General features: G+C 35.7%; 1 protein-coding gene across 5 annotated transcripts in view; it reads right to left on the bottom strand.

Moving 5' to 3' along the window:
- The window catches only part of LOC122570676 (uncharacterized protein CG43427), a 157,728-nt gene that overhangs the window by 112,281 nt on the left and 33,144 nt on the right, over positions 1–12,303 (bottom strand). The window lies entirely within an intron of this gene.

Consider the following 12,303-nt stretch of genomic DNA (forward strand, 5'->3'; position numbering starts at 1 on the left):
GATATCCCGAGCCTTTTACGACAAAACAGAACGGCGGGACACAATGAGATTCGCGATCAAATTCAACATCCTTTCCCTTCTGCGCTGAGAAACGAACTCGACAAGGATTTCCCAACGGTGCGATGGATGGTAAGGAAGTTTAGCGGATGATGAAGAGACCGCAGGTACGGTATAACTTGATGCAAGTTACATGTTTTTGTAATTGAAGTAATTATAAATTTTATCTTTTTAGTTTTGCTACGAGGTAATTTAAATGATTTTCTTATCAAAACCATTTATTTTATGATTAGAGACCCAATTTTATGGCTTTATTATTTTTAGCGAAGTTTTAATTTGCTTCTATTTTGTACGTATTTTAATTGAAGTTTATATTTTGTCATATTTGTTATTTTATGAAATACATCTATATTATTATATATGCATACTATTAGTTTATAAATATTTCAAGGTTTGTTCAATAAAAATTATTGAGAAGATAACAATGAAATACAAAATACCGTGAGTCGTCTGTAGCGTTCAAATGTACTGGGACTTTTCAACACAAAATCTAAATAGCGCGATCGCGTTCCTTGGGACTCAAACGGTTAATGCCATCTTAAATTAAGAAGGATCCATAATAATGGGTGATCTAGTCCCGATGAGTAGCAAGTAAATTTAATTTACTGGATGTTTAAGCTATTAGGACTGAGAAATTGAAATCTTTACGATAAAGTGCTTTTACCCTAGATTATTAGAATAATATGCAAAGAGTAAATGATAATAAAAGAAGAACATTGAAAATTGAGAATGTCTCTTCTGAATTAACATGGGACTGTTTTCTACTTAAACGTTTGGCTTAGCGGTTGTTTCTCAGAGAATCGCCATAAAATTGATAATATTGGTGTCTTTCTAATTTTTTCACAGGAATAATTGCTTCCGAGGAACAATCCACTGAGATATAGCTTAAAAGTAATACGCGATGTGAAACGGTGGATTCTTATTGGTGATACTGCAATGAACTCGGAATACCTCCATTAATTGGTTACTCGGAAATCCAATTCATCGATATACACATTCATGGTCTAATCAATATGGCACTATTACGGCTGTGAAAGAGTTAATACCTCTAGAAAGAATCACGAGCTACCGCTAAACAAAATTTCGTTCTATATACATTAATCGTCAAATGTAATTATAAATGTAATTATTATTATTAATGATATTAAAGAACGCAATGAAATAAAAATCAAAAATAAAATGACAGTCACCAAATATCTATAATAATATTGTACTCAAAATACAATTCAATCACTGACAAAATTTTACTTTAAAAAAACGAAACCACGTGATAACATTCGCAGACATTGTCAGCAATTTCGCACATAAAATTATAGGGCACTGTAGTCGAATATCGATAAAACCATGGAACAATCGCTCGGCCACCGTTATCTTATCCGAGCAAGTACGGGTCTAGGATCGAGTAGCGTGGCTCGTCTTTCTCACGGCGTTGAAACGCCACGATCAATTATCCGCGAGCATCAGGGGCATTTTTATTGACTGTACGATCGCACGAGAATTTCTGGCCTCCGGTTCGGTCGCACGCTTTTCGAGGAAATCGTCGAGAACCCGTCCTAGAAGCGAGTAGTTGCATAGAAGCGTGTATAACCTGCATTTCGCGACGCAAACGTCGTCGGCCTATTCTGGAATGTCACCCTGCCCGACGCGTCCACTATCCAAGGTCCAGTTCTTCCTCGTGGATCAACTGGCCTTTCCTTAAAGCATGCTTCTCAGAAAATCTACCTGAAAACCGTTACGATAATACGGCCGCCGACCGATGTCATCCAGAGATGGATGGGAGAAGAGACGAGTTTGTCGTGGCTCATCGCTCCACCAATGAGCGAACTTTTACTGCTAGTTTCGCTTGAAAATCCCTTTTCATCTGTAGAGCTAAGTTCTCAAAGGCTCTTTGCAGTTTACGATGTTTCAAGTGGAATTTCGAGTACGGATTCTTGGAGACATTGCAAGTGATAAATGGGTCTTATTAGTTCTGGTCTGTCTGAAGTAAAAATAAATGTTCCTCGAAGGCTATTCAATACGATTACTTTATCGACTGGCAATTCACTCTTAGTGTAGGTAAGTGGCAATTCATTTATTGTTCTTTCAGAAAATATTTTCTTTTCTAGTAAAAACATCGTAAAACTGCTCTATATGTAATAGAAAGAATTTTAAATATTAAAATTTACTTGTATAGTGCACGCGTTGCATAATCGCAAAAATTCGATTCGCCTACGTAAGAAATGTAAGAAGAAGCAATTGAATTGAATAAAAAGTAAAAGATTTAGAAGAATATTTGTGAGTGGTAAAAGTTTTGAGATTACAAGAATAAAGATCTTCTTTCTTTATAATCGTTGAAATGTATTGCATAAGTAGTGAATTTCGAAACGACCATAAAAACACTGCAATATTTTTCATTGAATCAACGCGGGTACTTTCGTAACGAAAGTGTATTCGCGCATGTACCAGAGTAAAACTCATTATCTTTATAATAACTTGTAGCAAATTATATAATAGAACACCAATTAAAAATGCTCGTTCTCTCGCAGGTGATTAACGCTTTCCAGCCGAAATGATTACAGTGAAAGAGGCGTTGTATCCAAGTGTACGCATTTCGCGGGGAAACTTTCTCGATCGATCGTCATGATCGTCATGAATAATGCTGGAACACGCGATACGGGCCATTCCAGCCGATTTCACTATGCGTTGATCTTAGTTTCTTAGATTGTATTTCTCCGCGAGCCATCGATACCGACGGTACAACCGCCCCGATATCGATCACGTGAAACGTTAGTCCACGTCTTAGCAACATCCGAGAGGTTTATTAAATATTAAGTTCTGACACGAAACAGGTATCGTGTTCGCTTAAAAGAGATTTAAGGCTGCCCCGAAAGCATATCGTTTTACGAATCGATGCTTGTGAAAATACGTCCTTGAGCCGGAGTGGAAAGCAGATTGCCCATCAAATTGTAGATCTACGAAAGGTGGAAAAGTAAAAGTAACAATAACATAAAACTTGTATCAAGCAAGTCAAAATAATAAGTATATGAAAAAATATATAATGTAAGGGGCAAAGAAGGCATTTCGCCATTTGCCTATCAAAAAGTCATCCGAATAATTAATCCCCATAAGAATCATAAAATTTCAATGATAAAAATGTGGATTGGTTATTCTGACCACCCTAAAAATTCTACTGCTGAATCGGTTTATAATTCAACAAACAACGTTTCGTTAGACGTATTATTCTACGGTCCAATGGATATTGAGAGATCTCCTTATAAATCATTCAATTCACCGAGAATAAAAGAGCCCCTAACAGGAAGCAATTTTTGCGATGGTCAAGTCCGCGTCGTTGTCCGACCAATTTATTCGGCTTGCGTTTCAATCGAGCGGGATCACCGGCTTCGCTTCCCGAATATATTCTTTGGTCATTGTCCTACCCCTACCTGCTTCTGCCTGGTCAAATATCTTCTGCTGCTCCTCCCTTTTCCTCCCCTCTCTTCCTCTCTCATTCTTTCTGCCGTTTCCTCCTCCACGAATACCACTTTCGCAAGATCCGTTTTTGTTCTTCCTCCGAAAATACCAAGATTCGAGATGCCACCGACTCGTGCTGTATGTATAATCAGATGCGACCACTCACGGAAGACTATTGTTTGCTTTTGCGAGCACCTCGAGTGAACGAGCACGCCTGGCTACTGGATTTCGTGCCACGTCTCATCAAGAAACGACAGTCTCGTTTCGTTGACGAAACGCGCGCTACGACGTAGAGTAATGATATTCAGCGTGGCTCGTCTCCTCCGAAATACTCTCGGTTTGGACTTCTTCTAACTGAGGAATTCCATGTAGGCAAACAAAATTAAATACTTAATATTGGAAAATTTGGTGTAATTGAAGTTTTAAATTCGAAGCTGCAAAGATATTTCGAAATTTTACTTTTGCAAATTTTACATTTTAACGTGGATAAATGCAACGAATGGAGATTCGAAACACTTATGTGTGATATTTCCATCGAAAAGCGAAAATATTATTGAAAGAAACGTAGAAATTGGTATCTACCTAGGTACTCGATTGCAAACAGTAGGGTTATCCGAAATTATCAATCGTTCAATGAAATCAAACTTTCGTACAGAGAAAAGAGACGCAAGTGGAGTGAATTTTGGGTGAATTATCAATTAGAATTTTTCGGATGTTTAATATTCCACAAAAGATGAATTGTACTTGCCTCGGAGAGCACAGAAGAGAATATCTAGAATCAAAGATATTCTCTGACTTTACAACGAGAATGCGCGAAAGTCGGATTGCTTTAGTAGCTGCTGTCTCGTAACTCAAAGTGACTACAAAGTGGTGTACAATAATACTGTTCGCTAGCTGTCACTCATCGTTCAGAAGGTTATAGTTTGTAGCTCTTTCGTCTATTAGCACACTACACGTTTCAAGGAAACCAGAACATCTCGGGAGAAATTATTCCAAGCTAACGTCGAATGTTCAGTTTGTTGCAACATTCGCACACAATCTTCTAAAACGACTCAAACTCGACAAACTCTTCTACTTCAAAATTTCGAAAAAAAGGATCGTTCGTGTATATATTGTATATGTTATATAAAACATTAAAATTTCAGTATGTTCACAGTATTTGAACACAGTCAATTATTCATCATGTTGATGATGAATAACGTTTAACGAGACCATCTTTATCATTAATTCTATATTCAAGATCATTATTCATGCTATGTATCAACTTTTCACTGTGTTTGCAGTAAATAATTTGTAATTTCTATATATATATTTTCAGATCGATTCCAAATTTTTTCTATAAGATTATGATAACTTATGATATGATTGTGAAATTTAAAAACGTGGCGTATAAGAAGATATTATTCGATATTTATCGTGAAAAGTTTTCACAGATGTTCGAGTACTTTCACGAGTCACGTTTCTCATCAAACGGCCCGAAAGAACAATATGTATTTCTAGGACCGGTATCGAGGTCCCGTTCCAATGACTGGGATCAAAACAGCGGGCGTGTTTGGCACAACAAATGCACCGTTCAAGTGGACCACTACTAATTGTAACCACGTCAGAGGCGTGGTTCAACTCCGAAGGTTTAATATTCGACTTTTCGTTGCCAGAAAACTCGCTCTCCTTTCCCTTTCCCTCTTTCTGGAGATTTCTAGGATCCTACACGCCGCATCTAATTTCGCTCGGTCACTTATTAGTTTCGTACCACCGAAATATCGTTCAGAGGAGCCAAGGTAGACGACCATTAGTCCGAGGAAAAGTCAGCCGGAGGCCAGAAAGGCCGGGCATTAGTCGTGTATAGCATGTGGAGGTATTCGCAGAGGCACGTGGGAACGTAGCAATGCAAAGAGAACACACAGCCGTGCTTTAGCCTGGTCTGAACCGCTGGCCCGGGTACCATAATAGAAAACCGCGATAATTGTAGGCACACAGCCACGATCGGCGGAATGCCGCCTCCTGGTGAGCTTTATACCCGCCTGAACGAGAAATCCTCCGTATCTAACAAATGCCCCATTCTAACGTCTTCTTTCCTCTACACAGTCTTCATAGTCTTTATTCCCTCCGCCTTCTTCTTCTTTGGGATGAGGTTTGGAAAAATCAAGCGGTCGATCAGAAGACATCACGCACTCCTTTCAACAAAGTCTCATGAATGAACATTTTGTTCTCTGGCTGGGAGGAAATGACGCGGTGGCAATTAACTGTACTGCTCTGATTATTTTTGAGGATAATCGCGTAATTCGGTTTAATTAGACCACGAATTTTTGCGTGAAGGGTGTTTCGCCGTGTAAACTATCATTCTTGAGAAATAATATTTGAAATTTGAATGAAATTATTGAAATAACTTATGACGTTCATGACACAGGTGTAAATGAATATCGAGTAATAATTCTTAAAGTAAGAATCTTAGTAAAGATTAATAATTCAGAAATATATTATTCCATTAATCCCATAAGTATGTACCAAGATTAATAAAACTCAATAATATTATCAGTAACAGTACGTGTAACACATTCTACTAAATATATTTTCAATTCTTCCAAAGATGAATGTTCATACAAAGATAATTACGTTATACAAAAAATCATGATTTATTCATGATCGCCTCCTGCAATGGTTTTAGCGTCTGGTATTAAATTTAACGTTCAGCAAGCGCGTCAAGTATTTCGCGTCGTATTTTAGATTTGGGTTCAGAGGAAGTGGATCGCGTTTCAACGGAACAAGAATGTCTCGAGTGCGTTCCACGAGGCGTTTCCTCGTAACAAAGTGCTCCTTTCTTTCTGTCGTCGACGTCTCACGGTTGCTGACTTCTCACAAGAGACGTCGGCGACAAAGGCGAGGCTGAAGCAGGAAGAACGGAAATTGAAGTGCCCAGAGACAATAACGGTGAACGGGTCTTTCCTTTCGTACGAAAAGAATTATCTTCGGCTTAATTACATGCCGGTCGTGCTGACTCTGTGATCGAACGAGGGCGTCGCTTACCGGCTATTGTTTCCTTCGAGTGAATTTTAAGACTATTGAGTCGGTTAAAGATTATGAACGTGACTACTTGGAAATAGGGAAAATTGAATTAGTTTTATTCTCGCCGTTGTTAGAAATGTGGCCTATATTTTATGAGACAACCAACAAACTATGCACAAAAATATTAAGTTAAAAGAATTTGAAGATTAATTACATTGATACAAACATCAGATTTATACGTATAGTAAGTACAAGATAGATTAAAATAACGAACTAATATTATTAAACAAAATATTACACATCTGATTTCCTGTATCATTATATTATCTACTACGTTATATTATCGCATTATTATAGAACAATCTGCAAATCATGAAGGAAACATCGTTCTACACGTTCCTCGTGTCACGAGGACACAGGTTTCTGCATTATCATGAAATCAAAGTAACGGATGATTATGCAGATCATTGCACGATCATTAGAAGAATGACACATGTACACGTGATCACATCGTATAAGTTAATTATGTCATCCGTATCCATATCTATCCACAACATGATGACATTTTGTTTAATAATTTATTATATTTAATAATTAATTTATTATGTAATTCGTGTTATTTAGTGATTAACGTAAAATAACCAAGCAGATACAGTAAACACATTAATTGATAGAATTAAAAATGTTCATATGAAAAAAAATTTGTTAATTGTTTAAAATAACGAGAATATTTTGTTCTACTATTAAACTGGGTCAAATTTAACGATACGACGCGAGGACGGTCGTGAAAATGACGATTATTTTGGGGGAGCATGTGCTCGGTCCTAAACTATTTTTAAATACAAGAAGAAAACGCATAGCGCATAGCTGAAACGTCATAATGCGTGCCTGTACTAATAAGGCTGCATCATTTATAATTCTTCCGACTCCATTAATCATCCGACTCTCGCCTAAAACCGTTTACACAAATCTTACAGATTTCTCATAGAAAAATATTCGTTTTGTTATGACCTCTTAAAATTGTTAGAAAGAATTAATTTACAAAAACACAATGATAATTTCCTATGATAATACCAAAATAAGGTACTCGTTATAATACTTTATGAGAGAAACAAACTTTTACTTTGATTTTTTACTTTGATTTCATTTTAGTTGCGTTCATAAACATATGAATTTGTAGAAACATCCGCTGTCTAATCATCGTGAACTACACTCCGATAACCAGATCCTAATGCACCATCGAAGAATGAACGAAACTATGGTCACCGTGAGAATTGCAGTACTTCCTCCGTCAAATTTCACAGCCACCGTTTCCCCGTAACCGTTTTCACGGCTACGATAGAGCGCGAGTCACCGTAAAGCATCGAGGAGGCAGACGGAAATCCAACGTAGAGAAGAGTAAACCTGAAGGGGTTCCGTTTCACGATCGTCGAACAGAGCGAGCCCAGTTTCGAGCAAGTCGAGAAAACAGAGAACCTGCAGGTAACATCATACGCACCTTGAGATATCCATGAGCGGAAACACTATACTCGAGGTCGAGTTTGCACACTGTGCACCTGTATAGATCTCGCGCGCGCGCGTTCACAGAGAAACAAACGTCGCCGGACTTAGGGTTTACCGCCTCTGGTGAAAGCTCATCGATACGGAACCAAGTTCGTACAAAGGAAACGGAACCGTATCCGTTTGGAGTCGGATTTATTATGGCGCGCTGTTGAAAGGAAAACGGATTTCTTTCTGTATTAGACTTGCTACAAGGGTGAACAATTTTGTATATTTACAATGCATTTTTGAGGATTTTAATGAAATTAAATTTTAATAAATTAAGAAGACAAGGATAAAAAGCTTGCTTTCCCCCGTATTATATTTCTTGCGTTGTATTTTTCCTTTATTTTTTATTGCTTTGATACAAGTTTTATACTTTTACGATCAATAGTTCTAGTATTAGTAGATATCAACTACTAAATATACTCGATGCTATTTTTGTGAGATCAAAGAAACCGATTGAGGCGTTCGAATTGCTAAATAATAATCGTAAAAGAAAATGTAAGTGCTCTTTTTTAACATGAAGCATTTCGATGTGTTTCGCTTTCAAGTCATTCTTTCAATCTCTCGTCAGCTTATCACCATGATTTAATTTATTATCTAAGCATAGCAGTTTATAAAAATAGCAAAAATTACTTCACGGAGGTTTCAAACAAATAAGAATCATAAATTATTTATATACTCATAGTTTCAAATGCAGACTGTGTTCTCTTCCCCACTGGCAATACCGGAAGGAAAAACATTCTAGGTAATTGGATAATTTCGGTGCTTTGCGGAATCGTAAGGTTTCCGGCAAAGTTGTTATCTCGAAGTCGACGTGGGAAGGAGGATATGCCTTAAAGCTTAATGCTACAGTTACAAGGGATGCAGCAGGAATTTGCGGTATATGGAACGATTCAACAGAATTCGTGGATTCCTAGATTCGTATTCCGTAACACGATGCATATCGGGTGATCGATAATGTTTTTAATGTTCTAATCCTTTATAATATTTAAAGTGGAAATACTTTGATCTTCAAAGATAGATGTAAATCATAAAATACAATAAAAAGTGAATTAAATAACATGAAAATAAAAAGGAATAGAATTTCCACTTTCTTCGATATTTAAACCTCAACAATTCTTATATTCCTAAAAATATTTCTAAAATTTTATGTGAAATATCAAGAATTAACTACAACGACTCTTCGTTCAAATTTCAACAATTATTTCAAGAAATAGATCAAATACGTACAGTATAAATTAATTGTAACCTAAAGTCAAGTTTATCGTTTTCTATCATTTTTTTGTGACGAATATATGCCCAAAATACAACTTGTGTGATTTCTCGTTTACAAGAAATTGCATTGCAGGGCTCACAAACATTTTAACGACTGAACATCTATAATTAACCCTCAGAACGGTTCAAAGACTAATTATAGGTTAAACATTTATCAACAGACCTGGGATTCTATTCTAAAACAATGAACAGCATTGAAGAATATTCATAAATTACTGTGGGCATCGACTGACGTACCAAAATACACAATTTGATGCACCGCTGTTTTCGTTTGAAAATTAATTTAGTCCGCGGAGAAATATGAAAGTAATTAGTCACCCCTGCCACTACACAGACCAGTCGTGTTCACCAGAGAGTAGTGTTACCAACGTAAATTGCGTGTGTGCGAATACGCGCATAGTGCTCGACCTAATTTTCGCGTGAACGAGGACTCGACTTAATTAATGAGGATATACGAGCTAACACGTGCTAACCTGCAGCTCACTCCGATTTCCATTCGTTAGGATAATTAGCTGGGAGCACGATGAAACGTCTACGCCGTGTTCGCTCACCTTTTGCACTCTTTTATTGTCTCCTTCGTGCATAATTAAGATCAGGCTACTTGCTTTCTAACAATTGCTATCGAGCGACTACAGGTGCAAATCATCGACTAAGTTTTATGATTTTACTATTAATCGAGAAATACAGTTTCGACGAAAAGCATAACACAACAAAGAGCAATGTATCTTTGGTGAAATGAGTCATTCAATAAGATTATCCTTTAATCGAATTGGAAATTAACGAGCTAATTGAAAATAAAATTGGTAAAATATCTTTTATAACGATAAAATCTTAAATTTTCAATTTTATTCATATCTTTTCATTAAAAATGTTAACTATTGTTAATCAAAATAGTAAAAAGAAGCAATGGATGCTATAAACAAAATGTTACGAATGTGTTTTTACATTAAATGCTTGAATAATACGAAACCGTTATCAATGTATTAGATATAATATTGGTCGCTCGGAAAGTTCGTTCCGATTTTTAAGGAATTTGATAAAATAATAAATGTTGCTCAGTACCTCTCCATTGGGGGAATTTTTTTCAGGTATATCAGACTAAAAAACGTTACTAGTAGTATCTTTAAATACGCTTGATTTTTAATTAAATATTACACTTGTTAAATGCTGCTTGGAAAGTTCGTTTCGATTTTTAAAGAATTTGATCCACATAAAATATCATATTGAATAACTTTCGCTGTAAAACTTGAGAGGTTCTGGAAGGATGGAAGTTTTGCGAATTCAAGAATAAAATGGCCCTTATATAATTCAATAAAAGTACATAGAAATCGAAATGTAAATCGGAACGAAATTTCCGAGCGACCGCTTGAATGAGTTCAATCACTCGTCAGGTCATGTGCTTGTCAGAGCATACGGTCCTCAAACTGTTAACATAAGACAAACTGATGCTCGTAAACGCTAATAATTTCCAGTATTTTTTGAAAGCATTTTTATAGCACTGCATTTAAAAATAAATTTGTATCTAAAAATATACGGAGAATCCTGTCCAGATTAGAATCATATAGATAAGTACTTACATATATTAAAGTTACTAATAACTTACTGACGCTGTAAGTAGTTCAGAACTAATATGATATTTTAATATCCCCTAAAATATAAATAAACTTTCCATTCGGATTAAATTACCCATTTAAGCGAAGGAAACTCGTGGAAGCTTCTTCGTGTGTGCTCTTCTACTATGTTGCCACTTAATTGAACGTTTCGCTCGATTTAATGAATTGCTCGTGATTATCACGACATAAACAATTCTAACTAGCTGTACTTCTGACAGAGTAACGGACTTCTCTCAATACAGGTTCACAGGCACAGATAAATTCTAACGTCTTCGTATATGACGAGGGTTAATTAGGTTAATCAATTCTAAACAACTATTCAAATTATTGATTACGAAGGAACGACTTCGTAGTGAATGAAAATAAAATATATTTATGATTTCTGCTCTTTTTATATATGTAAGTATTGAAATTTATCATGACAGTGTAGTACTTAAGATTTTTTAATTCAAAAAAGTCAAACCTATTTTTTTCACAATAATTCTAATATATCGTGATATTATATAATTTCTCACTCAATCATGTAACGTTTATCAATACCTTTATCAACTGTATTATATTTTAACAAGAAATTTATATCTGTGATCGTACATGTATATCGTGAAAATTCAGATGTCTCCTTATGAAATAAAAATTACTGCATAAAGATTCAAAATGTTATCAATAACGATATCATCAGAATATAAGTAGAATACAAAAGTGACATTTTCATTCTAACATACAAAATATATACAACAAACTACGTGTTATACCATACATTCTTCAACGGCATATTTAAATGATCGATTTCCGGACGGCTGACATTTGTAAATCTCTCCAAGAGTTAAATAGGTTAATCAGCCGAGGGTGAACGGTAGCTGTGGTCGTCTAGTTCGTTCGAAGGACACGAGCTGACATTAAAACGAGCGAAAGCTAGATTCTGCTATCGAAGAAATTTATTTTCTTCCTAGTTACGCGGAACACGACGATGATCTCCCGTGGGAATCAAATGACCTTGAAATGCAAATGATTCCCTTCGTTAACTATTAGCCCATGAGAAATCAAAGTGAACGAAGAAAAATAAAATAAAATATACATTAAATGCAATAAAATTCTCAACAAAATTGCTTTCTCTTTATGTTGCAGATGATAAAAATGAAAATAATCTATAATTTCTTCGTTATTATTCCTTCTGATCATATTTCGAACGCAAAGTTTAGAACGATACGTAATTAAAATAATCCATGTAAAAAGTTAATTTAAAGCTTCGATGCGAACTTTAAATAGTTGTTTAAAATTTTTTTAATTACTTTATAAAAAAATAGATCAAATTGAAATTCAATTGTGATTTTGCATATTATCAACGCAGATATTCGAGTTA

This window comes from Bombus pyrosoma, linkage group LG1 (genome assembly GCF_014825855.1).
Source record: "Bombus pyrosoma isolate SC7728 linkage group LG1, ASM1482585v1, whole genome shotgun sequence".
Lineage (NCBI taxonomy): Eukaryota > Metazoa > Arthropoda > Insecta > Hymenoptera > Apidae > Bombus > Bombus pyrosoma.